The sequence below is a fragment of the Phascolarctos cinereus genome, unplaced genomic scaffold (genome assembly GCF_003287225.1).
Source record: "Phascolarctos cinereus isolate Bilbo 61053 unplaced genomic scaffold, phaCin_HiC Scaffold_5;HRSCAF=322, whole genome shotgun sequence".
NCBI lineage: Eukaryota > Metazoa > Chordata > Mammalia > Diprotodontia > Phascolarctidae > Phascolarctos > Phascolarctos cinereus.
The window spans coordinates 231534900-231558307 of record NW_027555958.1 but is presented as its reverse complement, the minus strand read 5'-3'; the positions used below and the strand labels follow the sequence as shown (position 1 = coordinate 231558307).

The window sequence follows — 23408 nt, the reverse complement described above, 5'->3', positions numbered from 1 at the left end:
TCCTTCCAAACGTTCATTAGGAGAAGAAAAAGATAAACATTCCAATGGATTGGATAGAATCTATGAGAACCTGGAAACTGAAATATTGCTCAGAAATTTCTGTACAAAAAGGAAAAGCAGCTGAGCAATCTTGGTGCTTTACCCCCACCAGCCCTGTGGGAGCTGCCACTCTCCCCACATCTCCCCAGCTCCCATTTACTGCTCTGACACTGACAGGTGTCTGCACTCTCCAAAGGGGAAGAAGAGCCCAACTTGGATGAAGAGCAGAGGAGGCCCAGCATCCTCATTTCCACCCCTCCTGACACTTCTGCTGCTGGTCAACAATGGCCTCCCATAAACTTCATTAGGAAAAGGTAAGTTCTGGGCAGACCCACCCATTGCATGGCAATGAACTGACTACAAAAATCATTCATTTAGAAAGTATTTCATCCTAAGCATTATGGGCAAATGGTATGGTGATTTTTAACAATTGATTTCCCTCTATTTACCCAAAGAGCACTAATTCGGGGGATGAGATTCCGTCAGACTTCTACCAAAGGTCCAGGAAACGTCTGGAATTAGATTTCATAACTGTGACCAAAGGGAGAATTGTTAACTAAATAAGACTTAGAGGAAAACCAGAGGAGAAAACTATTTTGATTACTGAAACTAGAAGCCTTTGCATAACAAGATCAACAGCTAAAAGAATTGTTGATGGGGAAAATGTCTTTGTATCAAATGTCTCTGATAAAAGTCCATTATCCAAGACATGTAGGGAACGAACATCAATCTATAAGGCCAAGAGCCTCTTCCTGTAGAGAAGAGGTCAAAGAAAATTAATAATTCTCAAGTTTGCTCCAAATCACTGACAATGAGAGAAATGGAAGTTAAAAAAACCTGAGGTTTCACCTTTTCCCCAGCAAATCTTCCAAGGTGACGACACATGAAAATGGCCAATGTGGGAAGGACTACACACAGACAGGTAGATGATGCCCTATTTGTGGAGCTGTGACCTGGTACAACAGTCATGAAAAACAATCTGGAATCATGCTCAAAAGCACAAATCTCCATACCCTTTGATCCTGAGATCCCACAGCTTAACATATATGCCAAGGGTGTAAAAGGTGGGGGGGAAATCTTGGATGTGTGTGTACATATATATTCATTGCAACACTTTGTGGCAGCAAAAAAGGAGAAACAAAGTAGGTGCCCATGAACTGAGAAAGGACTAAGCAAATTGTGGTACCTGAACATGATGGAATTGTGCTGTAACAGAAGAAACAACGAAAATGAGAAATTCAAAGGGACATGGGAAGACTTCAATGAACTGACACAGAATAGTGTGAGCAGAACCAAAACCCAAGACTACAAAATGGGGGGAGATGATGCTGAATGTTATGGAATCATAGTTACCAAGCTTGGCCACAGAGAAGAGGAAATAAACACTTCATGGAAGAAGTGGGGAGACTACAGTATGTACTGTTGCACAGACTGTCAGTTATATGTGATCAATGTGAGGGTTATTATGCAATTTTTGAGTAAAAGTTTTTTTATGAGGAAAAGCTATGGGAGGAAGGTATATATTAACCAATGAATATAACATAAACACAAAATGTATTACTAAAACTTTAATTTTTTAAAGTGCAATGGAGGGGCACATGACAGGCAAGCATAGGCTACAGCATATTGTCAAAGAAGAAGTGAACAGAAGTGATAGAAGGAAAGTCACCAGAAAAGGTGGGCCCATCACAGAGGGAAAGCTAAGGATTTTCGGTCAGACAGCCTGGGATGGCCAGTGGTATCTATGTAATATCAGGAAATGTAGAGGAAGGCCATCAGCATGCTGGTTACTCAACCTGTGCAGGAATTATGGGAGAAAATGGACAAGAGGCACCCAGGATGAAAAGGTGTGGCTGGATTGCAACCTGCACCTCTGGAGGCATTGCACACTTTGACAGATTGTACAAATCCCAAGTGCTGAACTTTCCTCCCTCTGCTTCCCTCACTTTGTCTCCATGTCACCAAGCACCAGCTGATTTTCAGTCTTCTAATTCTTGGGGTGAAGGCTCAAGGGACAAAAATGGATTAAAAAAAGGTACAGAAACAAAGAAGGGTGGAGGGGGTCTTTGAAGCTCTGTTGGGGAAATGCCAAAGAGTCCAAACAGAGTCAAAGGAACAGGGAACGAGCCAGTCCAGGGAAGTGGTCTGTAGGAGCAACCTCCTGGAGATCTGGGCAGAAGCAGGGGGCCTCCAAACATGAGAGGGAGGCTGAGGGGGCACAACAGTTCCAGGTGACACAGGCTCAGGGATCAGCTCAGAAGCCCTGCAGAGGACACAGAACAGTCAGATAAAGTTTACATAGGGGTCTGAAGCCACTGGAACCACTTCTTCCCAGTAAGGGCCCCCAAGTCCCTTCTTAGCTTCAGGCCCCACTGGGCAGAGGCTGTAGCTATGAGAACCCTGATGCCACCTAGGTAGAAGGATCTTACCTGTTGGTTGTGAACCCTGATTTCCTGGGAAAGGAAGAGAGACAGACATACAAATCCTTGTAAATTCTAGAGCAATAGAAGCAAAAGGCAACAAGGTTCTGAGCACTGTGGGACGGGGGGCTCCCACCACTGCTTGGCCCAGTACCTTGACACCACAGAGGAAGCACTTAATTGAAGCTTTATCCATCCATCTACAACTATGTGAGTGGATGGGGAAGGGTAAAGGGCAGGGGGAGGGGCTAAAGTCTAGAATCTGAAGTCCTCTCAAGGCTGCCTCTACTAGTGAATATGGGATTCCCTAAGACCCTGAGCCCTGGGATCTGGCCCCTTCACCACCTTCTATAAGTTCCTAGGGAAGGAAAATGTGACCCCAAAGGCAGAGAATCCCTTCATCCCTGACCTGGGGCCAGATTTCTGACACAATCAAATATCCTCTCTCTTGGAGATCACAGAAGGGAGGGGCCTCAGGGTTTTCCCCAGAGTGTCTCACCTTTCTGACTCCTCTTGTAGACAAAGAGGCCAACCCCAAAGAAGATCAGGCCCAGCACGAGGCCCCCGACTCCACTCAGCATCTTACTCTGGGCAGATTCAGACTGTGCTTCTAGGGAGAAGAGACACCAAGTATCAAAACTTTCCCTCCAGGAGCCAGCCCCATGTGGGGAGTAGATGGGTCTGAGCTGTCTAAGAAAGGAAGGGATGGATGTGCAAAGGGCCTTTCAGGACTCAGGAAATGAAAGTCTTCAGGGGACACTGACACCAATCCGTCTCAAAGCCCAGCTGCCCTACCCAGGGGAAGGGGTCTATAAGCTGATCACAGAGTCTGATGGGTAGGCCAGCTCCAAGACCTGGGGCCAGTGAGGAGGCTGACCAGGTTCTAGGTCTCCATAGGTCTTAGTTTAGCACTGCCATTAGGGGGCTGTTCTGGGGAAAGGGGGGAGACTGGGTAGCACCACACTGGGTTTGTATGAGCCCAGGCCAGAAGAAAAGAGGGCACAGGACACACACTAAGGGGATCTCAGAGCTAGCTCCATGTCCTGAGCAATGTTAGAACTGGAGGGTCAGGGAGCAGTATCTCACTCCAGTCCAAGACAACAGGTTTCTGAAGGCTGGAGTGCTCCACTTGGCAGGTGTAGACGTCTCCACGCTTGGGGGTCATTTCCAGCATCACCAGGAGCTGGTAGGTCCAGTCTCCATTGCTGATCAGGCCTGTGGACACAACCCCAGCCGTCTCCTCCTGCCCATTCAGGAACCACCTGACCTCAATGTCCCCAGGATAGAAACCACTGACAGAGCAGACAAGCAGGTTGTGGTGTCCCAGGGGAGCCATCTTTGATGGATACACAATCACCTCGGGCTCAACTGGAAGAAAGAAGAAAGATCTAGAGTGAGGGAGACAGAGCAGGTCTTCCTAGTGCAGCCCCCACCTCTGTCACCTGATCCACAAGCAGGCTTAGGGTCTCCTCTCCTCCCCAGGGCCAGAAATGGGCATCTTGGTAGACATTAAGCTCCCCTAAGACTAGAAATCTGAACCAGTAGGAAGTAGGCCCAGGAGTCCACGGTGCTGCATTATCACAGCCCCAGCTCATCAGGATTCAGTGATATGGGAAGAAATTAGCAGGCAAGTTTTCTTATTATAAATGGATACTTTCTAATGGATTATTTCCAAAAGGAGACCATAGGTGCAGATAATAAACTATTTTGAGAAAGATTTCCAGATCAAAAATTAATAGACATTATGAATCCACTGAAGAAATTTTGAACGAGGGGAATTATGGAGAACATCTAAGCCCAGTAGAAATCTGAGCATCCTGACCCGAGTCCAGAGTTCCTGGGAAAAGCAGGAATATCTCTGAGTCCACGGAGAAAGACAACGTCAGTGATAAGGCCTCAGTTGGAAGAGTTTGAGTTATCAGAGAAGGCTGAGAGGGGGAAAGGAGGGAGGGAAGGTTGAGACAGGAGAGAGCAGACCATGGGAGGCTCTGCTGAGCTTAGTTTCAAGGGATACAAAAAGGAATAGTTTTATTTAAGATTTTAAAAGGTTCATGACACCTGGGCAGTGAGGACTTGGGGGACTTCATTTTATATTAACCATTTTGTTGTTCAGCATTTTTTAATCATGTCCAACTCTTTGTTACCCCATTTGGGGTTTTTTTGGCAAAGACACTGGAGGGGTTTGCCATTTCCTTCTCCATCTTATTTTACAGATGAGGAACTTAGGCAAACAAGGTTAAGTGACTTGTCCAGGGTCACACAGCTAGGAAGTTTCTGAAGCCACATTTGAACTCAGGAAGATGAGTCTTCCTGACTCCAGGCCTGGCACTCTTTACACTGAGCTATGCAGCCGCCTAGTAACCACTTTGCTTGGCTTGTTCCCTATGTAATTTATCCCCATTAGAATTGGAGGAGGTAAAACCTCCTGAATTTGACTGAGGAAAAAGGACTCAAGGAATAAGAATCCATGCTGCTATAAGAGGGTTTCTCCCCCTTCCCTCTCCAGCACATCTCCTTCCCTCTGTCCCTACCCTCTTTCTCCATCATTCATTCTTCCCTTTCTCCTCCTCTCTCTCCCTCCCCTTGTCCCCTTCACTCATCTCCCTTTTTCTGCTCCTAACTCCTCCCCATCACCTCTGTTGCCCTTTTCTCCCTCTGTCACTTCCCTACCTCTTCTCCCTCTCATCCCTCCTCCTTTCTCCTTCCATCCCAGTCGCTTCCCCCATTCTTCTTCCTTCCCCCTCACCTCCCCTTTCTCCCCACTCTCCCCCCCTCCTCTCCCCTCCCAGCTCCTCCCCTCTCGGTCCCCTCCTTTCCTCCTCTCTCCCAATCCATCACCTCCCCCTCCCTTCATCCCTGCTCCCCTTGTCTCTCCCCTGCTCTGGGGGTCCCTGTCCCTGCATCTGCTCCTGTGGACCCCCCCTCCTCCCACCGCCCCCTCCCATCACATCCTCCCCTCCCTCTGCGCTCCCTTCCACCCCCTTCTCTTCTCTTCCCTCCCTGCTCTGCCCCCTCCCCGGGCGCCCGCCCCTCTCCCGCTCCCTCCCCCCTCTCCCGGGGTCCCTGCCGGGCTCCCCTGGTCCCTTCCCCCTCCCCGGGCGCACTCACCGCTCCTGCGCAGTAAGAAGGGCTCAGACACCCCGTAGTTGTGCCTGCACAAGTGTCCACCGCGGCCCGTTCGTCCTCCAGGATCTCCTTCTGGCTGTTCAAACGCTCAGCACTGAGCCGTCCCAGCTCCGTCACCGCCACATACTCCCCCACGTCGCTGTCGAAGCGCACGTACTCCTCCCGGTTGTGGATGTATCTCTCCACAAACCGCACGCGCTCCGTCCCGTTCTCGAAGTAACACTCGGCCTTCATCTGCTCCGTGAAGTGCTCTGGGGGGAAGGTCAGCCCTGACGGACACCACCCCCTCGAATCACTCACCTCAACCTGGGCCTCACCAACGAGAACATGGCCAACATCCGGCTGCCCTTCCTGCGCATGCTCAGCCCCACCCCCTCTGAGGCCCAGAGACTGTGAGCGGCTTTTCCGAGGTCACACGGCAAATCTAGAATGGAGGCAGAACTAGAACCCAGACCTTCAGGTTCCCAGACCTGTCTATCTGCTGCGTCATAGCTGCCTCTCAACCACACCCAGCCTGCTGCAAACACTCCCAGGAAATTTTACCCACCAACCACCCCAAGGCCTCCTCACCCCAGTTTAACCCATTCTCTGATCCTTATCCCTCCAGTGTGTCTTTGTATCCCCTCCCCAGCCCTCTGCGGAGACCCGGGCAAGTGACAGACCCTCAGCAGGCTTTCATAACCTAGAGGTCACACCCCTCTCTGCCCTTTCATCAGAGGACAATAATCAAATCAATATTACCCTCGCTACTGAAAAGGGCATGGATGTGCTGTGCTATGCAAGGCTCTACTCACCATTCCTGTGACTGCTGGACCCCAGCTACCTCCCCCAGTCACCCCTCCTGGCCATGTCTTACATCCTCCTCCTCCTAGAATGTAAGCTCTTTGAGGGCAGGAAATGACTTATTGTTATATGTAAACTAGCACTCAGCACAGTGCCAGGCACATAGTAAGCACTTAATAATGCTAACTTACTGATTCGTATCACTTATCTATCCACCCCACCAAGGATAAAATGCTTTTTAGAAAGTCTAAGTCTGACCACTTCACTCACCTCCTCAAGAAGGTGTAGTGGCTCCCTATGGACCCTTGGAGAAATTTCAAAACCCTAATCTTGGCATGTAGAGCCCTCCCCACTCTGACTCCAGCCTACCTTTCCAGCATCTCCTGTTATTCCCTGTCACACACAATTTATATTTCAGTCAAAGTAGCTTCTTGCAGCTCTCCAAATGCAGCATTTCATCTCCCACCTCCACACCTGTGAACAGCCTCCATGCCTGGCCTGCCCTCTGTCCCACCCCCAACTCATGGATTCCTTGCTTTCTTTATACTTAATAGTCTTTCCTTCTTTCTGGAATGGTGTACTTCCCCAAAGAGAGTCAGTCAATCAGTAAGCATTTATTAAGTGCTTACTGTGTGCTAGGAGCCTTGTTAGGTGCTAGGAATACAAATACAGAGAATGGAACAATCCCCAGCTTTACATTGAAATGGGAGTGACAAGTGTCCATAAAAGTGTAGACAGCCTGAATCCACATGAGGAGAAGACAGGGAGGGAGGAAGGGAAGACGCTGGCATTTGAGGGCATCAGGAAAGTCTTCACTTAGAAAGTGGTGCTTGAGTTGGGCCTTCAAGGAAGAGAGGATCCATGAGGCAGAGGGAAGGACGGAGTGTATTCCAGGAATGGGGGATGGCTGGGCCAAAGGCCCAGAAATGGGAGATGGTGCAGTGTGTGAGGAAAAGGCTCACAGAGTACTGGAAGAGGAGGATTATCATATAAAATGAGGTTCCAGCCAGATTGTGAAGGAATAAAGAGAGGAAGTTCTAACTGATCACAGAAGCACTAGGGAGCCATTGCTGACTATTGAGGAGAGGAGGAACTTAGATTTGCAATTAAGGAAAAACACATTTTTGGTGTGTGACAGATGGTCTGGAGTGAACAGAGACTTGAGGCAGGGAGAGCGATTAGGAGGCCATCATAATAATCTGGGTGAGAGGTGAGGAGGGTCTGCTCATATGGTGGCTATAGAAGCAGAAAGGGTTGTATTTAGGAAGAAACTGAGGAGATTAGCTCAGCAAGTGCTGAATTGTGGGAATTGGGTAAACTGCACTGACTCCATCTTGGGCCTCAGTTCTGGAGCTAGCTCAGTTCCCTTTCTATTCGATTATAGGTAGAGTCCAATTTCTGTCTTGTGAGAAAATTGTATTCAACTGTGTGAATTGAGAGAAAACCTTATTTCATTGTTTGAATCCAGCGCTGCATGGCTGGGAAGCTGGACCACCTCTGCCTGCTGCTTAGACACCCTTAACTAAGGCCCAAGGTTATGCTAAGCAGAAACAAGGGCAGATGCAGAGGCTGAGGCCAGGAGCTTCCTCACAGTTGTACATCCCAAGCAACCCATCTGTCTTATCTGAAAACTGGGCCCATACTAATCCACCAGTTATCGTTTCCATGTTCCTTTAATTGTTCACAAACACTTGTGGGGGGAGGGGGACACCTCTTTCTCTGGTTTCAGGGAATTACACCTGTTTGCTCTCCCCCTCCCAACTTGGAATGTCCTTAATCCTTTTCCTTCTAACATTTTCCCACTTTTAGATCCAGGAGTTATCAAATTTCTGACATTGTGCTTCTTAATCTCAAGCACATCTTTGCTTCCCTGACACCTTGAGCTAGCTGTGCTGATAACTCCTGAGTCCATCCCCATACCTTTGACTACCCTACTCAGCCTAGTCCTTCCTACCAGTATGACAGTCTACAACACAGCTCTCTGCCAAGGTTCAGAGGCCAGGCATGATGGCTCAAGCTTCAGCACCTGCAGTGGCCTCCTAAGTGCTCTCTGTGGTTTAAAATCTTCTACTCTCAGGGGTAGCTAGATGGGGCAGTGGATAGAGCACTGGCCCTAAAGTCAGGAGGACCTGAGTTCAAATCCTGCCTCAGACACGTAATACTTACTGGCTGTCTGACTCTGGGCAAGTCACTCAACCCCAATTGCCCTGAAAAAAAATTATCTCTTCTCCAAAGGATCTACCTCACCCCATGATTCTCCATTGTCAGTTAGATAAAGAACAACTTCTTTAGCCTAGAAATCAAGGTCTTCTCCACCTGTGCTCCCATCTCTTTTTCTAACCCACATGAAACCTCAGCCCAAGCCAAAGGCTGTGGACAAACCCTTAGTTTCTCCTTGTGCTTGCCCTTTTCTGTGGTCATTCTCCCACAGATGTGAATTCTCTCCCTATTACTGGGGAGGTACCACCATCCTGCCAGTCACCTAGGCTCACAACCTCAGTGTTGTCCTCACTCTCATCACCCATATTAAATAGACTCCATTTTCTGCTCTGACCATGCCATGGCCCTGATTCAGGCCCTCGCCACCTTCCACTTGCATTATTCCATTAGCTTACTGGTGGCTGTGCCTGCCTCCAGTCTCTCCCCACTCTAGTTCATCTTCATTCTGCTCTCAAATGGATCTTCCTAAAGCACAGATCTGACTACGTCACCCACCTGCTCAATAAACTCCAATGGCTCCCTATCACCTTCAGCATCATATTTAAAAATCCCAGTTTGGCCTTCAAAGCCCTTCACAACCTGGCCCCTCCCACCTCTTCACTCTCCTTACCCCTGACTCCCCCTCCCCCCATGTGCTCTGTGATCCAGTGATACTGGCTTCCCTAATCTCCCTCCTACCGGACACTCCATCTCTCAGCTCTGGGCATTTCCTCTGGCTCTCCCCCAGGTCTGGAATGCTCGCCCTCCTCATCCCTGACTCACGGCTTCCCTGGCTTCCTTCCAGTACCAGCTAAAATCCCGTCTTCCACGGGAAGCCTTTTCCCAGTCTCCCTTAATTCTAGTGCCTTCCCTCTGTTTGTTATCACCAAGTTATCCTAAATATAACTTGTTGTACACAGTTGTTTTCATGTTGTCATCCCCAGGGACTTTTACCTTTCTTTATGTCCCCGGCAGTTAACACAGTGCCTGGCACAAAGTTTGATTAACTTCTAGCTGGGAAGGAACATAGATATTGTGTAGTTTGTATGATTGTCCACAAGGGGGCAGCACCTGCTCAGTACACCCATGGGTGATAGCAGGATGATACTGGAGTTGTCGGCTAGGTTAAGCAGCCATCACCTTGCTAGGGCTGGGAGATTCCACTGCCCTTGGGTGTCTCCTTGCTCAGTCCTTAACAGACTGTCTCTAGAAGGCCCTTCTCTCTTGCCCAGACCTGGAGAATGGGTGTTACACATGGCATACTCTCCCCCCAGTGTCAGTGCAGGTGGCAAAGCTCAAAAGTGAGTCAGATTCCTTGAGAACAGGGTAGGATCCCAAAGAGACTGTGATGGGCCAGGCCAGGTGCCAGGCCTGGCTGCAGGGGAAATAATGCAGACAGTGCCAGAGAGGCTTTTATCTGTTCCCCTATAATACTTACACTAGCTGGAAGAGGATTGTGTCCCATCCCAGAGGGATCCTTCTCTGCCCAGGACAAAAGATCTCACACCCCTTCTGGGTCATGGCAGAGGCCTCTTGATCCTGACCAGGCTTCAGGGACAGCAGCAATAGTGTGGAGACCTGAGATGACACTGAAAGATGGGGAGTAGGGAGTGCAAGCCTGGCCTGACCCAGGGGAGTGGGGGATGGGGGAAAATTGCCTACATCTCTTTTTTCAGTCCATTAACAATGGATCATGAAGATAGGAGAAAAGCCAGCTGGGATCAATCCTCTTGGTCTCTCTAGACCAGTACCTGTCCCTAACCTGCCTCTGAGAAATGGATGGGGACACATTCCCCTACTCCACCATGATGTTATTCATGAAAACCAGGGGTGGTCCCAAACACTCCAGTGTCACTCATGGCCTTGAAATAACACCTGGGAAATTAATCCAGGAAAGTCTACCCCTTGCTCCCCCAATAACAGTCGAATTTAAACCTTTCCAGCAGCTTAGTCAAACTTTGGGACAATCTGTAGTCGGACAGAAACACTCAGCCAGGGTGGCAGTTCTGGCCATGTCAACCCCTAATCAATAAACTCCAGTGATTCCCTGTCACCTCCAGGATCAATTATAAAATTCTCTGCTTGGCCTTCAAAGCCCTTCCCAACTGGTCCCCTCCTACCCGTCCAGCCTTCTTACACTTTATGTTCCCAGGCCCCCAGTACACTGCTAACCACTGACATGGGCCTTCTTGTTCTTCCATAAATTTCTCCATCTCCCCACTCCAAGCACTCTCTGGCTGTCTCTCAGGCTTAGAATTTTCTTCTTCCTCCCCTCTGCTTCCTCACTTTCCTGACTTACTTCAAGTATCAGTTCAAATCGCACCCTCTACAGTAAGCCTTTCCTGATCCCCCTTAATGTTAGTGCCTTCCCTCTCTTGATCATGTCCCATTTCTCCTCTATCTATCTTGTTCATACAGAATTGTTTGCCTGTTGTCTCCCCCATTAGACTGTGAGCTCCTCAAGAACAGGAACTGGCCTTTGCCTTCCTTTCTATCCTAAGCATTAGCACAGTGCCTGGCAGGCAGTAGCTGCTTCATGATTTCTTGTTGACAAACTGCCTCAATCCCTCAACTCTTGGAGGGGGGCTGCATCAATTCCCTGAACCCTGAAAAAAAGGGGGAAAGGAAGCAAAGGACCATGGAAGAGTTAGTTGGGAGGGGAGCCTGAAAACCAGTTTCACCTACTGCCCACCTGTCTGAGGACCATCCTGTCCCAAGTCCTTCCTTCGGTCTTGGCCTAAAGGGAAGAGTTCTCCTCTTGGGCCCCAACCTGGGCTCTCTGGGGAGCTGCTGCTCTGTAGTTACCTGGGGCATGTCTGCCTGCAGCCACCTGGGAATTCAGCACCAGCAGGGTCACAGCCAGAACCTCTGTCCAGATGCCCCTGGGGAGCAGCACACACGCCATCCTGCAGACAAGATGAAGCTAAGGGACCCAGAGAGATGTAACAGTCAGGATGGCCCTCACTTCATGGGAACTCCCCCGAAGTCTCCCAGACTAAGAATATACAGACTCTTTTGATTGCTCCAGGGTGGGGCAATCTCAGAAGTGAGAGAACCAATTAGCATTAGGAATGAAGGGCATCATTAGTTCCCAGGCAGAGGTTCCTATTGCAGGGTCTGTTCTAATACTTAAATGTATTTCTGGTGAAAAAAAAATAAAGGTCCCTGAAATCATAGAATCTCAGGGAAGGAAGGGGCCCCAAAGGTAATGTCTTGGCCACACTATTACAATAGCCAAATATTAGCATCCTGAAGCTGAGCTGCTAGTGTAGATCAGTCAAAGTCTTCACTACTGTAGTGGGTCCCATAAAGCTGAAGAAGGACTCATTAGTCCTTCTTAAAATATCAGTAATGTTTTTTAAAAATGGAAGATAGACAAGTCTGTAATCTATAGTTCAATAAATTCTGCTTTTGGCTCCCAGAAAAATTTTAAAACACATTTTAAAAGATGTGGTTTGTGAGCATTTTGAAAGGGAAGAGTGATTGTGTAAAAGCCATCAAGACCTCATCAAAAACAGGTCATCACAGACAAACCTTCCATTTTTTGACACTGTAACTGAACTGATGGTTCAAGAGAATGGTGTAGATATAGTAAACCTGTCAGATTCCAACAAAGAATCTGACAGTCTCCAATGCTACCCTTGGAAAGAAGATGGACAGATATACACTGGAGGATAATGCTGTTAACTAGATTTGGAAATGGTTGAACAGCTGGCCCCAAAGACGAGTCCTTGGGGATTTGAATGTCAGACTGGAGAAAGTTCTCTAGTAGAGCACGCTAGGAAGCTGTCCTTGGTCTTGTACTAGCCAATGTTAAGTTTTTATCATGCCTTGGATGAAGACATAGGAGGCATGCAAAGTGAATTTGCAGATGACTTGAAACTGGGAGACAGAGCTAATGTATTGGATGACAGAGCCAGGATCCAAAAAGTTGTTAACAAGTCAGAATGATGTGAGAATTGAATGGAATGAGATTTAATTTAATTGAGATAAGTGGAAAATGCTTGGTGTTTTGGTGACAGGTCAGTTGTAATTCCTAGAAGAAGTGATGCAAGAATTTTTAAAAGTATTTATAAAAGAGTTTAAGGTGACTTTTTAAGTGAAAGAATAGTGTCAAAGAAAAGAGTTAAAAAAGAAGAGAGATTTGGAGGAAAAACTTGGAGAATTAACTACTTAGCACAAGAGGTGCAAACATGTATCAAATTAATTTCTTCTATGGGACTGGGAATATCTTTTAATGTTTTGTCTGAAAACTTCTTGAACTGGTGAAAGATCTGTGAAAAATGGCCTTAGTGCCCAGTTGTAAAGTTGAAGAATCTGCAATCAGAAAACTCACATGCTAATGCCCCTATATCCTAGATGGTGATGAGTCTGAGCTGCAATAATTCAGCACCATGGATTGATGATCCATGTCTGCTTCCTGGTAGCCAAGGTGTATGGCTTATATAACAATGTACATGGCTACATCCAGGTTGTGGGGAAAATGGGGGGGGGGACACTGGAACCTTTCTATGCAATGGAGACTAAGGCAGGATTTTGATAAGAAAAATTGTATTGACTTTCTCCCACAGGATTGTATTTTTTTTCTTCCAGTTGAGCATGAAGTAACGGGATATCCAGCAATGATGGCTCTCCCTAGATGCCACAGTCTGGTTGTCTGTTCTATCATTGGTCTCCTTCCTGATACCATTAAAGGCAAATGACTCTTGATTGGGCAGGAAGAGGCAGCTAGGGTTGTAGATTTGTGTTTAATCCATAAAGGAGTTTGAACTTTCTAGGCCCTTATTGGTATTGGAAATGACCACTCCATCCCCAGTGTGGAGATGTCTGCATCTGCCAAAAGGAGCATGTTGGCTATCATGATCATGATCATCATCATCATCAATAACAACAACAACAACAACATTTGGAGTTAGTTCTTTCCCAGCTGTCTATCTGGGCAGAACAGGAACCTGCCATTTCAGATTATCTCAGGGAAGGAAGAGGATGGGAAATTCCCTGAGTACTAGTGAGGGTTTCAATACACCAGATATCACTCCAATATTCACTTTTTCCTTATCAGTACTCTTTCTTTGTCTCCCCTCAGGACCACAGGAAGGATATAATTTCTTTTAGGATGTGATAGAGGTAAGAGTAGAGAGCATCAATGGGTCAATAATTATTTTAGCACTATTGTATGCTCAGTATTGTTAAGCTCTGTGGGGAACAGAGAATTATCAGTTTAGTCTCTGTCTTCTGGTTGCTTACAACTTAGCTGAAGAAAGGAAGACTTACTTCCAGCTTTTTGAAGTCAATATAGTTTTGTCTTTTAATCAGAGTTCTGAGGTCTTTCAGCGTTTTGTTTTTCTACTATTTAACATGGTATAATGCTGTTCATACATTTCAGATATTTTGTAATTTGCAGGCACTTACTTTGTCTCCATTTCTAGAGGTTTACAATGAAGTGTGCTTTCTCAAACAGGGCTGATTTTAATTTATTGCTAAGAGGGTCTTTACTAGAGGAGGGGAGGAATGGTACATTAAGGTTGGTGATAGCTGCAAAAAAAGAAACAGCTCTTAAGAGGATGTGAAAATCATCTATAGTTGTCATTTGTAGTGTGCTACAGTGATCTTGAGAAAAATGATCGTTATCTATGAAATCATAACTTTTGAAAACAAGGAAAGATTTCTCAGCATTTAGAGATAGAACTCAAAATAGTGAGAGATAATTACAACTGGTAAATATGAAAATGAACAAAGGATGGGAACTCTAGAACCTAAGGAAGGTCAGTTTGTCCCTAAATAATTTGCTCCCTGGGACAGGAAAGTGACTTGAGGCATGTTCTTTGGAGACAAGACAATATAAAGTCTTTCCTGAAGAAGTTTCTAGCTTTCTCCATGATTCCTTTTTTCTGCCATCATAACATCTCTCCTAATTGTCCCCTTCTCTTTCCTCACACAGCCACCATCACTGTTCAGATTGTCATCACTTCTCTAGATGCTTCTCTCTGGAGTTTGCCACTGTGTTTCAGCTGCCTTCTTCCCTTGCTCCTAAGGTCCCCTTCTGTCATTGATGATTTCTCCCAGAATCTCCATTTTGGGGAAAGACCCCAAATACTCATACTTCAATTTCTGTACCTAAGCACCATGCCTTCCATGGGTAACTTCCCTCTCTCCCTCTGCCCCCAAGGTCTTGCCAGCTTTCTTTTATATGTTGTCTTCTCCCATTAGAATGGAAGCAACTTGAGAGCATAATGGTCTTCATGCATGGATTTGTACTCCCCCCCACCCCAGCACTTAGAGCAGCATATGACACATAATAAGTGCTTCATAAATGCTTGTGAAGTTGTTGATTTGACTCTTGTTTGGACCATTGCAATAAGCTTCTATTTGGTCTTCCTACTTCAAGTTTCTCTACACTCCAATTCCTTTTCCATTTAGGTGCAAAAGTGTTTTTCCTAAAGCAAAGATCTGCCCGTGTCATTCTCCTAATCCATAAACTCCAGTGATTCTCTGTTATCTGCAGATTTTCCATTTGCTATTTCAAGCTCTTCTCGAACTTCCCCTTTCCTCCCTTTCCAGTCTTCATATACTTGACTTTCCTCCCACATTCCACACTCAGCTACCCTGGGCTACCTGGGGGTCCTTCATTCATGACACTTCATTGCCCATCACTATTCCTTGTTGTTGGCCATCCGCCATGCCTGACATGATCTTTTCCTCATCTCTCTCTTACTCCCCTCTGACTGGCTTCCTCCAACATTCACCTCAAATTCCAATCTCCTTTGGGAAGTCCTTTTCACATTCCCCCAGCAACCAAATGACCTGAAATTATCTTCAAATTTCTTTCACTCATCTCTCATGTCTTTCATCTCTCATGTCTTTCATCTCTCTCTCTCTCTCTCTCTCTCTCTCTCTCTCTCTCTCTCTCTCTCTCTCTCTCCCCCTCCCTCCCTCCCTTCCTCTATCTCTCCACACATGTACATGTTAGTATAGATATGTATGTACCTATATGTGTGTATGTGTGTATATATGTATATACACACATACACATGCATAAATGCATGGATATACATATATATACCTATCTACATATGTGTGTGCCTATATGTATGTGTGTTTGTATTGTCAACCTATAGGGTTTGGTCTAAGAAAGACAGAGATGATTCAGTCATTGGTTATTTCTCTTGAAGTGGCAGCACACATGCATGGCCACTGCAGTGTTGGAAATGAGCACATTTTGGGATTAGGGTAAAGAGTTTACATAAGGTGCACATGGGTGATGTCACCCCATTATCATTTTACCTCTGGATAGAGGAAATACTTCTTTTATCAGACCATGCCTGGGATTTGGGCTATCTAGACAAAAGAATCTGTCTCCTCAAGTCTGAGCAGGACTTCTTTATCTTAGATTAAATTACTTGTGAGCTTGGATGGGGTTTGAGGAAGATAAGCAGAGTCAATGCTGTCTCATTATCAGTAATGTCCTCTGAAGTAAAGCTGAACTTAAAGTCAGAACTTTGGAAGAAGGGGGCTGAGGGAACCTCTGAATCTCCAAGATAATGATCATGAAAAATCATTTTTCACATTTCCCCATCTGATTCTAATGAGGGTTGTAAACTCCTCAATGAATCACTAATTGATATGGCCAACACTTCATCAAAGGTTTTGGGACTCATGACAGGTAACAATGTGGGGGGAGGGGAATAAAAATTGATCAATACATTTGACAAAACCAAAGGAGGCAGTTCCCTTTAGTAAGTAGATGCATTGACAAAACCAAAAGTGGCAATCCTCTTTAGTAAGTAGACTATACAGATAAAAAGACGCAAAGAGAAAAAGTAAACAATAAATAAAACTGTCCATTTCAGGCTAAGAAGTGTCATCTCATATAGCTGTCTGGGGTCACTATCTGATGAAGTTCTCCGGTCTGGGTGTGCTCTAAGCATTTTCCCACTAACTGTCTTCTTAGACTCCTTGTAGAGATTATCTTTGTTAAAATCTCCTACAAAATTGGTGTTAACACAATTTTAAATTACTTGGCCTAGTAATCTGCACTCTTATGTCTCTATTATTATAAAATCAAAATTGGAACTTTTTAAACCAGGGATCTTACATTTTTAGGTTGGCCAATTATCATGTTGATATAACTAAGAAACTCAAATTAAAAACAGAAAAATTAGAAGCCAGTTTTTATACTTCACATGATTAATTCCCCGATTAGGAGGATGAGATTCCACTAAGGAATTAGTAACAGACCCCATAGGGTTGCTGGCATCATGGAACATTAGCTCAATAGCATTCCTTGACAATGATACCTGGAGTCAGACTCAAAATAATGTCAGTTAATAGTTCCATAAAATCTTGAACAGCAAGTTCTAATAACCAGAGTTTCAGGTGGGTTCAGCTGTCAAGGATCACATATGTGATTATAATCTCATACTGGTAATGATGGGGATAGGACCTGGATCCCTTAAAGGAAAATACCACCAGCCTCTGAACTTTCTCACACATTTCAGCAGCTCAGGTCACTGGCATTTCCATGAGGCTTCCTGCCCATCTCACCTAGATACTCAATAATCCTTTTAACTGCTCTTTCACTGTGGCTCTCAGACCACTTAACTCCTTTCATTGTCTGTACCTGGCCCACCCCTGGCTACTTGCCACTTCTTAATCTCATCCAGATCTTCTCACCAACTTTTCTTGTATATAAGTATCAATTTTACCCTGTTAAGTCGCAAGGACTCCCTAAGAATCTTTTCCATTTCTATTGGCATTACAATAGCAGACTCTCAGAATCTCTCCCACCCAACTAGTGTGATTAATGAAAGAAGGCTTGAGTGGTTGAATTCTTTTGAGGTAGACTCACCCTGTACCCTTGCATTGTGGGGTTTCTAGCACTCCAAACTGCATCAGGACTAGCTCTTCCCATTCAAGTGAGAGGGTGCTCTGCAAAGTACAAGCTAGCAGAGGGAGTTGTCCTAATTTGTCTGAAACAGTGTATGGAAGGGAGGTTTGAGTGCAAATATAAGATCACGATGTCCATTTCTTTTCTTTTTCTCTTTCTTTTTTATCATGTCCATTTCCAACCTCATAATGCTGAAATAAAATTTAAGGATCTCTACACTCCCCTCTCCCCACCACACACATTAAATTTATTTTAAACATACCTTAGGAAGGGGAATTGACTTTCTCCAAGGTTTTATAACCAATCGGTGGAAGAACCAGGACTAGAAACTGAATTCCTTGCTCTCATCCTTATGTCTTTTTCTGTGCCTTGTTGTCTGTGATGATATGAACCCTCCTGGCATCAGAGTTCATGGCCCAGACCATGTGCTACTGGTCCAGGTTTGTGTAGTTAATGGCCTTCTCTCAGTCTTCTCTTGCCTCAGCGCTACACTGAAGGCCCCATGAAGTGACATAAATCCACAGTGTTGTGGAAAAGGAGTTATATGGAGGAGGAGACTAATGTTAAAGGGAGAGATGGATGGCTGAATAGAGACTCATAATAACATTGCATTTCTTTGGCATATTGTCTGTACAGGATTATATATGTACATACTTCGTTTTTTATCTTCTTAAATTTTGAATTTAAACACCAAATAAAGGGTGTTCTATATACATATTAGAAAACAAAAGAGGGTTAAATATAGATTCTGAGACTCCATTTCATACTGCTTTTTAAAATAAGCATATAATAAATTTTATATATTCTTTTCAAAACTGACCGTGCTGTCTGTGCTTCCTTCTGAATTTCCTTCTGTTGATTTCTGTGCATTAAAAAAAATGTTTCAATGGCCTTCTTTTTTGGCATCAGAATCGCTAACTCTCCCTTTCCCCTCAAACACAAAGCCCCTTCAATTAAGACACTAAAGGAAAGAAAGAATAAAAACATTTGTAACAAATAAGCAGACTCAAGCAAAATGCATTTTCACAGTGGCTATGGTCAAAAGAGGATGTTTGTTTCTGTACCTTGAATCCATCACCTCTTTATCACAAAGTGAGTAACTTGCTTCATCACAGGTCCTCTGGAGACATGAATGGTCACTACATTGATTAGAGTTCTTAAACTTTCCAAATTGTTTTCCTTTGCAGTGTTGATTTTTGGTATAAATTACTCTCCTGGTTCTGTTCACTTCACTCTGCTTTAGTGTACACTCCTGGGCATCATCTGAGATGATCTTTGGCATAATTTCTTATGGCTCAATAATATTTCATTCATTCCTATACCACGAATTGTTCACTCATTCCCAATTGATAGGGAACTGAGTCTTAGATTCTTTTATTTTTTTCTTTTAATCCTGCCTTAAAGATCAGGAAGATTTTTTTCTCTTCCTCCTTCACTCTCTCCCTCCCTCTTTTCATTCCTATTTTCCTTCCTTCCTTTCTCTTTCTTCCTTGCAACTAATTCTTTCCTAGTATTATCTTCATGATTACCATGCCCACCACAACCTCCCTTCTTCCCATGATGAATTGGATATATTTCTACACTAATCTGTGATCAATCATCCTTTCATTTTAATTTTATTAATTTATTTTGGTTTAGCAACAATCACTTCCATATGCTTTTGAGTTTAAAATTTTTCTCCCCCTTCCTCCCCACCACCCTCCCTAAGAAGGTGCACAATCTGAATTAGGCTATACATTTACATTCCTATTAAACATATTTTCACATTAGTGAAAATTGTAAGTAAAAATTAAAACCAATAGGAGGAACTATCAGAAAGAGGAAACAAAACTCAACAGAAGAGAAAAAAAAAGATGGTGATTCAACTTTCACAGTTATGATTGTTATCTGCGTCTTTTTCTCCGTCCTTTTTTCCTCTTTTATGCTTTTCTTTCTCCTCTCTCCCTTCCCCACCTCACCAGTACTTTGCTTTTGACCACTGCCTCCCTCAGTCCCTCCCTCCCTTTCCCTTTCCTTCCCTTTAGCCTTACTGCTTCTTCCCTCACTTCTATCCCCCCTCCCTTTTCTTTCCCCTTTTCCCTCCTACTGCCCCTAGGGCAAGTTAGATTTCCATACCTAACTGATTATGTTATTCCCTTCTTGAGCCAAATCTGTTGAGAGCAAGGTTCAAACAATGCTCACCCCCTCCCTTCTTTCCCTCTGATGTAATAAGATTTTCTGTCTTTTCCTGTAATGTAATTTACCCTTGTCTGCCTCCTCCTTTCTCAGTACATTTTCTAAGATCAGACTAATCCACTTACTTGGATCCATTTAACCCACTTGATTAGATTTTTTTTTATCATTACATCAAAGTCAACTAATATCCACCCCCTTTATGTATACTCCTTTAACATGGTGTAATAACATTTCTCAAGAATTCTCAAGAGTTGTGTCATCTTCCCTTGTAGGGATATAAACAGTCCACTCTTATTAACAACATTTTCTGTTTTTCTGTCCCATTTACCTTTTTATGTCTTTCTTGAATCTTGTACTTGAAGATCAAATTTTTTGTTGAGCTCTGGTCTTTTTATCAGGAAGGTTTGGAAGTCCCCTGTTTCATTGAATATCCATCTCCTCCCTTGAAAAATCATGCTCATTTTTGCAGGGTAGTTGATCCTTGGCTGCAATCCAAGCTCCTTTGCCTTATGGAATATCATGTTCCATGCCCTGCGGTCTTTTAATGTAGAAGCTGCAAGGTCCTGTGTAATCCTGACTGTGGTTCCATGATATTTAAATTGTTTCTTTCGGGCTGCTTGCAGCACCTTCTCTTTCATCTGGTAATTTTGGAATTTTGCTATTATATTCCTTGGCATTGTCAATTTGGGATCTCTTTCAGGTGGTGAGTGGTGTATTCTTTCTATGGTTATTTTACCTTCTGGTTCTAGGACTTCAGGGCAGTTTTCCTTTATGATTTCCTGAAAGATACTGTCCAGGCTCTTTTTTTCATCATGATTTTCAGGTAGTCCAATATTTTTAAATTGTCTCTCCTGGATCATTTTCCAGGTCGGTTGTTTTACATGAGGTATTTTACTTTTTCATCTAGTTTTTCATTTTTTTGTTTCTGTTTGACTGATTCTTGCTCTCTCATAGAGTTATTAGTTTCCATTTGTCCAATTCTAGTTTTTAACAGATTGTTTTCTTCTGTTAGTTTTTGTACTTCCTTCTTCAATTGGCCAATTGTATTTTTAAGGGATTTGTTTTCTTCAGTGTACTTTTTTTCCAGTTTGCCAATTGTGTTTTTTAGGGACTTGTTTTCTTCAGTGTACTTTTTTTCCAATTGGCCAATTGTATTTTTTAAGGACTCTTCTACCTCTCTCATTAGACTTTTAAAATCCTTCTTGAGCTCTTCTAAGAAGGCTTTTTGGGCTTCAGACCAGTTCATATTCCCTTTTGTTGTTGCAGATGTGGGTTTGTTGACAATGTTGTCCTCTTCAGAATTTCTGTCTTGATCTTCACTCTTCTCATAATATGAATCTATGGTATTTCTTTTTACTCATGGTTTCTTTATTCCCTGGCCTTTAAAGAGATTGAGCTCTCCTGCTGGGGAACAGAGGGCACTGACCCAAGCTTCTTGTGTTGGGAGCCTAGGTCTTGGTCACTGGCTGGGGCCCCTTATGTTGGCAATTGAAGGCTGTAGGTTTCTGGCAGCTTACCTCGTGTTGGGCTGGAATCAGCAAGGCTGGAACTTTCAGGCAATTCTAGGTTGCCTGCTTTTCCTTTCCTTTAGCTTTCTTCAGCTCCTTTTAGATGGGTGCTGCAGGGTGTTTATCTGCCTGGGGCCCCTTGCAGTGCTGCCTCCCTCTTTCTGCTAATGCACTGGGAGATTCCTTTTGGGGTAGAGTGCCAAGGCACCTGGTGGTTTTCTGAGCTGGTTTCCACCAGTTCCCCCCACCCTCACTGAGGCACTAGGAGGTCCAGGTGTTGGTGTTTGCCTGCTCTACCACCTGGGCTTCAGGATTTCCTCCTGGTTGATAGTTGGAGTCTTAGGGTTCTGACAGCCTACCTGGTGTTGGGTTGGAATCAGCAAGGCTGGGACTTTAGGAAGATTCTAGGTTGCTTTCTTCAGCTCCTTTCAGATGAATGCTGCAGGATGGTTATCCACCTGGGGCCCTTTGTAGTGCTGCTTCCCTTATTTTCCCTGAGGCACTGGGAGACCTGTTTGCTGGGCTGCTGCATTGCTGTTCCCTGTCTTTCTTCTGGTTCAGCTGTTATAGGGATTTTTTTCCCTAGGGTGATATTTTCTGGGTTTTCAGAGGTTGATAGGGGAGGGTGAGTGCCACTACCTTTTTACTCCACCGTCTTGGCTCGAGGAAGCACAGCTCTCCCATCCTTTCATTTTAGATAAGACTGAGATTCATCTAATAAAGCTCACCCCCCTCTTTTTCCTCCAAGTATGTATACCTTTTTTCTCATGCACTGCATTTATGAAGATTCTACCTTCTCTTTCTTCCTTCCAGTATATTCCTTTGATGCTTCCTTTTCTTTCCTCTCTTACAACCCTCACAACAGATCCATTCTATCCCCTAGGCCTTTTCTTTCTCTTGTTTAATGTCCTGAATTTGCTTCGAAGACATTAAAGGTTTGAAGGGACTATTTTTTTTCTATTCCCCCACTAAAATGTCAGTAGTACATCATCAAACTGTCTCTAATAAGTTCTTTTTCTAATTAATCAATTAATTCACATCCATAAGGTTTTGAGTTCTACGTTCTAACTCTTTTTGAGTTCTCCCAATCCCTCCCCAAGACAGCACACAATCTGATAATGGCTCTACAGGTCCATTCATATTAAACATGTTTTCACATTAGTCATACTTTTTTTTGGAGGGGGTTAGGCAATTGGGGTTAAATGACTTGCCCAGGGTCACACAGCTAGTGTCAAGTGTTTGGTCTGAGGCCGGATTTGAACTCAGGCCCTCCTGACTTCAGGGCCGGTGCTCTATTCCCTGCACCAACTAGCTGCCCCCACATTAGTCATATTGTAAAGAAGAATTAGAACCAATGGGAAGAACCACAAGGAAGAAGAAACAACAACAAGAAAAAGAGAGTAAATAGTATGCTTCGATCTGCATTCAGACTCCATAGTTCTTTCTCTGGATGTTGATACCATTTTCCATCACAAGTCTTTTGGAATTGTCTTAGATCTTTGCATTGCTGAAAAGAGCTAAGTCCATCAAAGTTAGTCATTGCACAATATTGCTGTTACTGCTGTGTACACTATTCTCCTGGTTCTGCTCACTTCACTCAGCATTAGTTCATATAAGTCCAGGTTTTTCTAAAGTCTGCCTGCTCATCATTTTTTATGGAATGATAGTATGCAAATACATTCATATACCACCACTTATTCAGCCATTCCCCAATTGATGGGCATCCCCTCAATTTCCATTTCTTGGCCACCACAAAAAGAGCTGCTAGAAATATTTTTGTACATATGGGTCTTTTTCCCATTTATAGGATCACTTTGAGATACTGACCTAGAAGTGGCATTGCTGGGTCAAAGGGTATGCATAGTTTTACAGCCCTTTTGGCAGAGTTCCAAATTGTTCTCCAAAATGGTTAGATCAATTCACAACTTCACCAACAAAACATTAACATTCCAATTTATCCATGTCTTCTCCAAGATTTATCATTTTCCTATTTTTTCATGTTAGCCAATCCGATCAGTGTGATGTGGTACCTCAGAGTTTTTTTGATTTCCATTTCTCTAATCAACAGTGATTTAGAAAATTTTTTTGTATGACTATAGATAGCTTTAATTTCTTCATCTGAAAACTCCCTGTTCATATGTTTTGACCATTTAATAATTAAGGCATGACTTATATTCTTATAAATTTGAGTCAGTTCTCTATATATATATTAGAAATTAGGACTTTATCAGAGTTACACTGGCTCTAAAAATTGTTTGCTAGCTTTCTGCT

General features: G+C 44.2%; 2 pseudogenes across 2 annotated transcripts in view; one reads left to right on the top strand and one right to left on the bottom strand.

Annotated features, from left to right (window-relative positions):
- LOC110204088 (DLA class II histocompatibility antigen, DR-1 beta chain-like) overlaps positions 1–23408 on the top strand; it is a 212349-nt pseudogene that overhangs the window by 41869 nt on the left and 147072 nt on the right. The window lies entirely within an intron of this gene.
- Positions 1593–11564, bottom strand: LOC110203955 (DLA class II histocompatibility antigen, DR-1 beta chain-like; annotated as a pseudogene). The gene is made up of 6 exons (XR_002323139.2): positions 11373–11564; positions 5568–5836; positions 3546–3827; positions 2959–3069; positions 2469–2492; positions 1593–2302 (listed from the first exon to the last, which is right to left on the bottom strand). The product of XR_002323139.2 is annotated as a DLA class II histocompatibility antigen, DR-1 beta chain-like (transcript).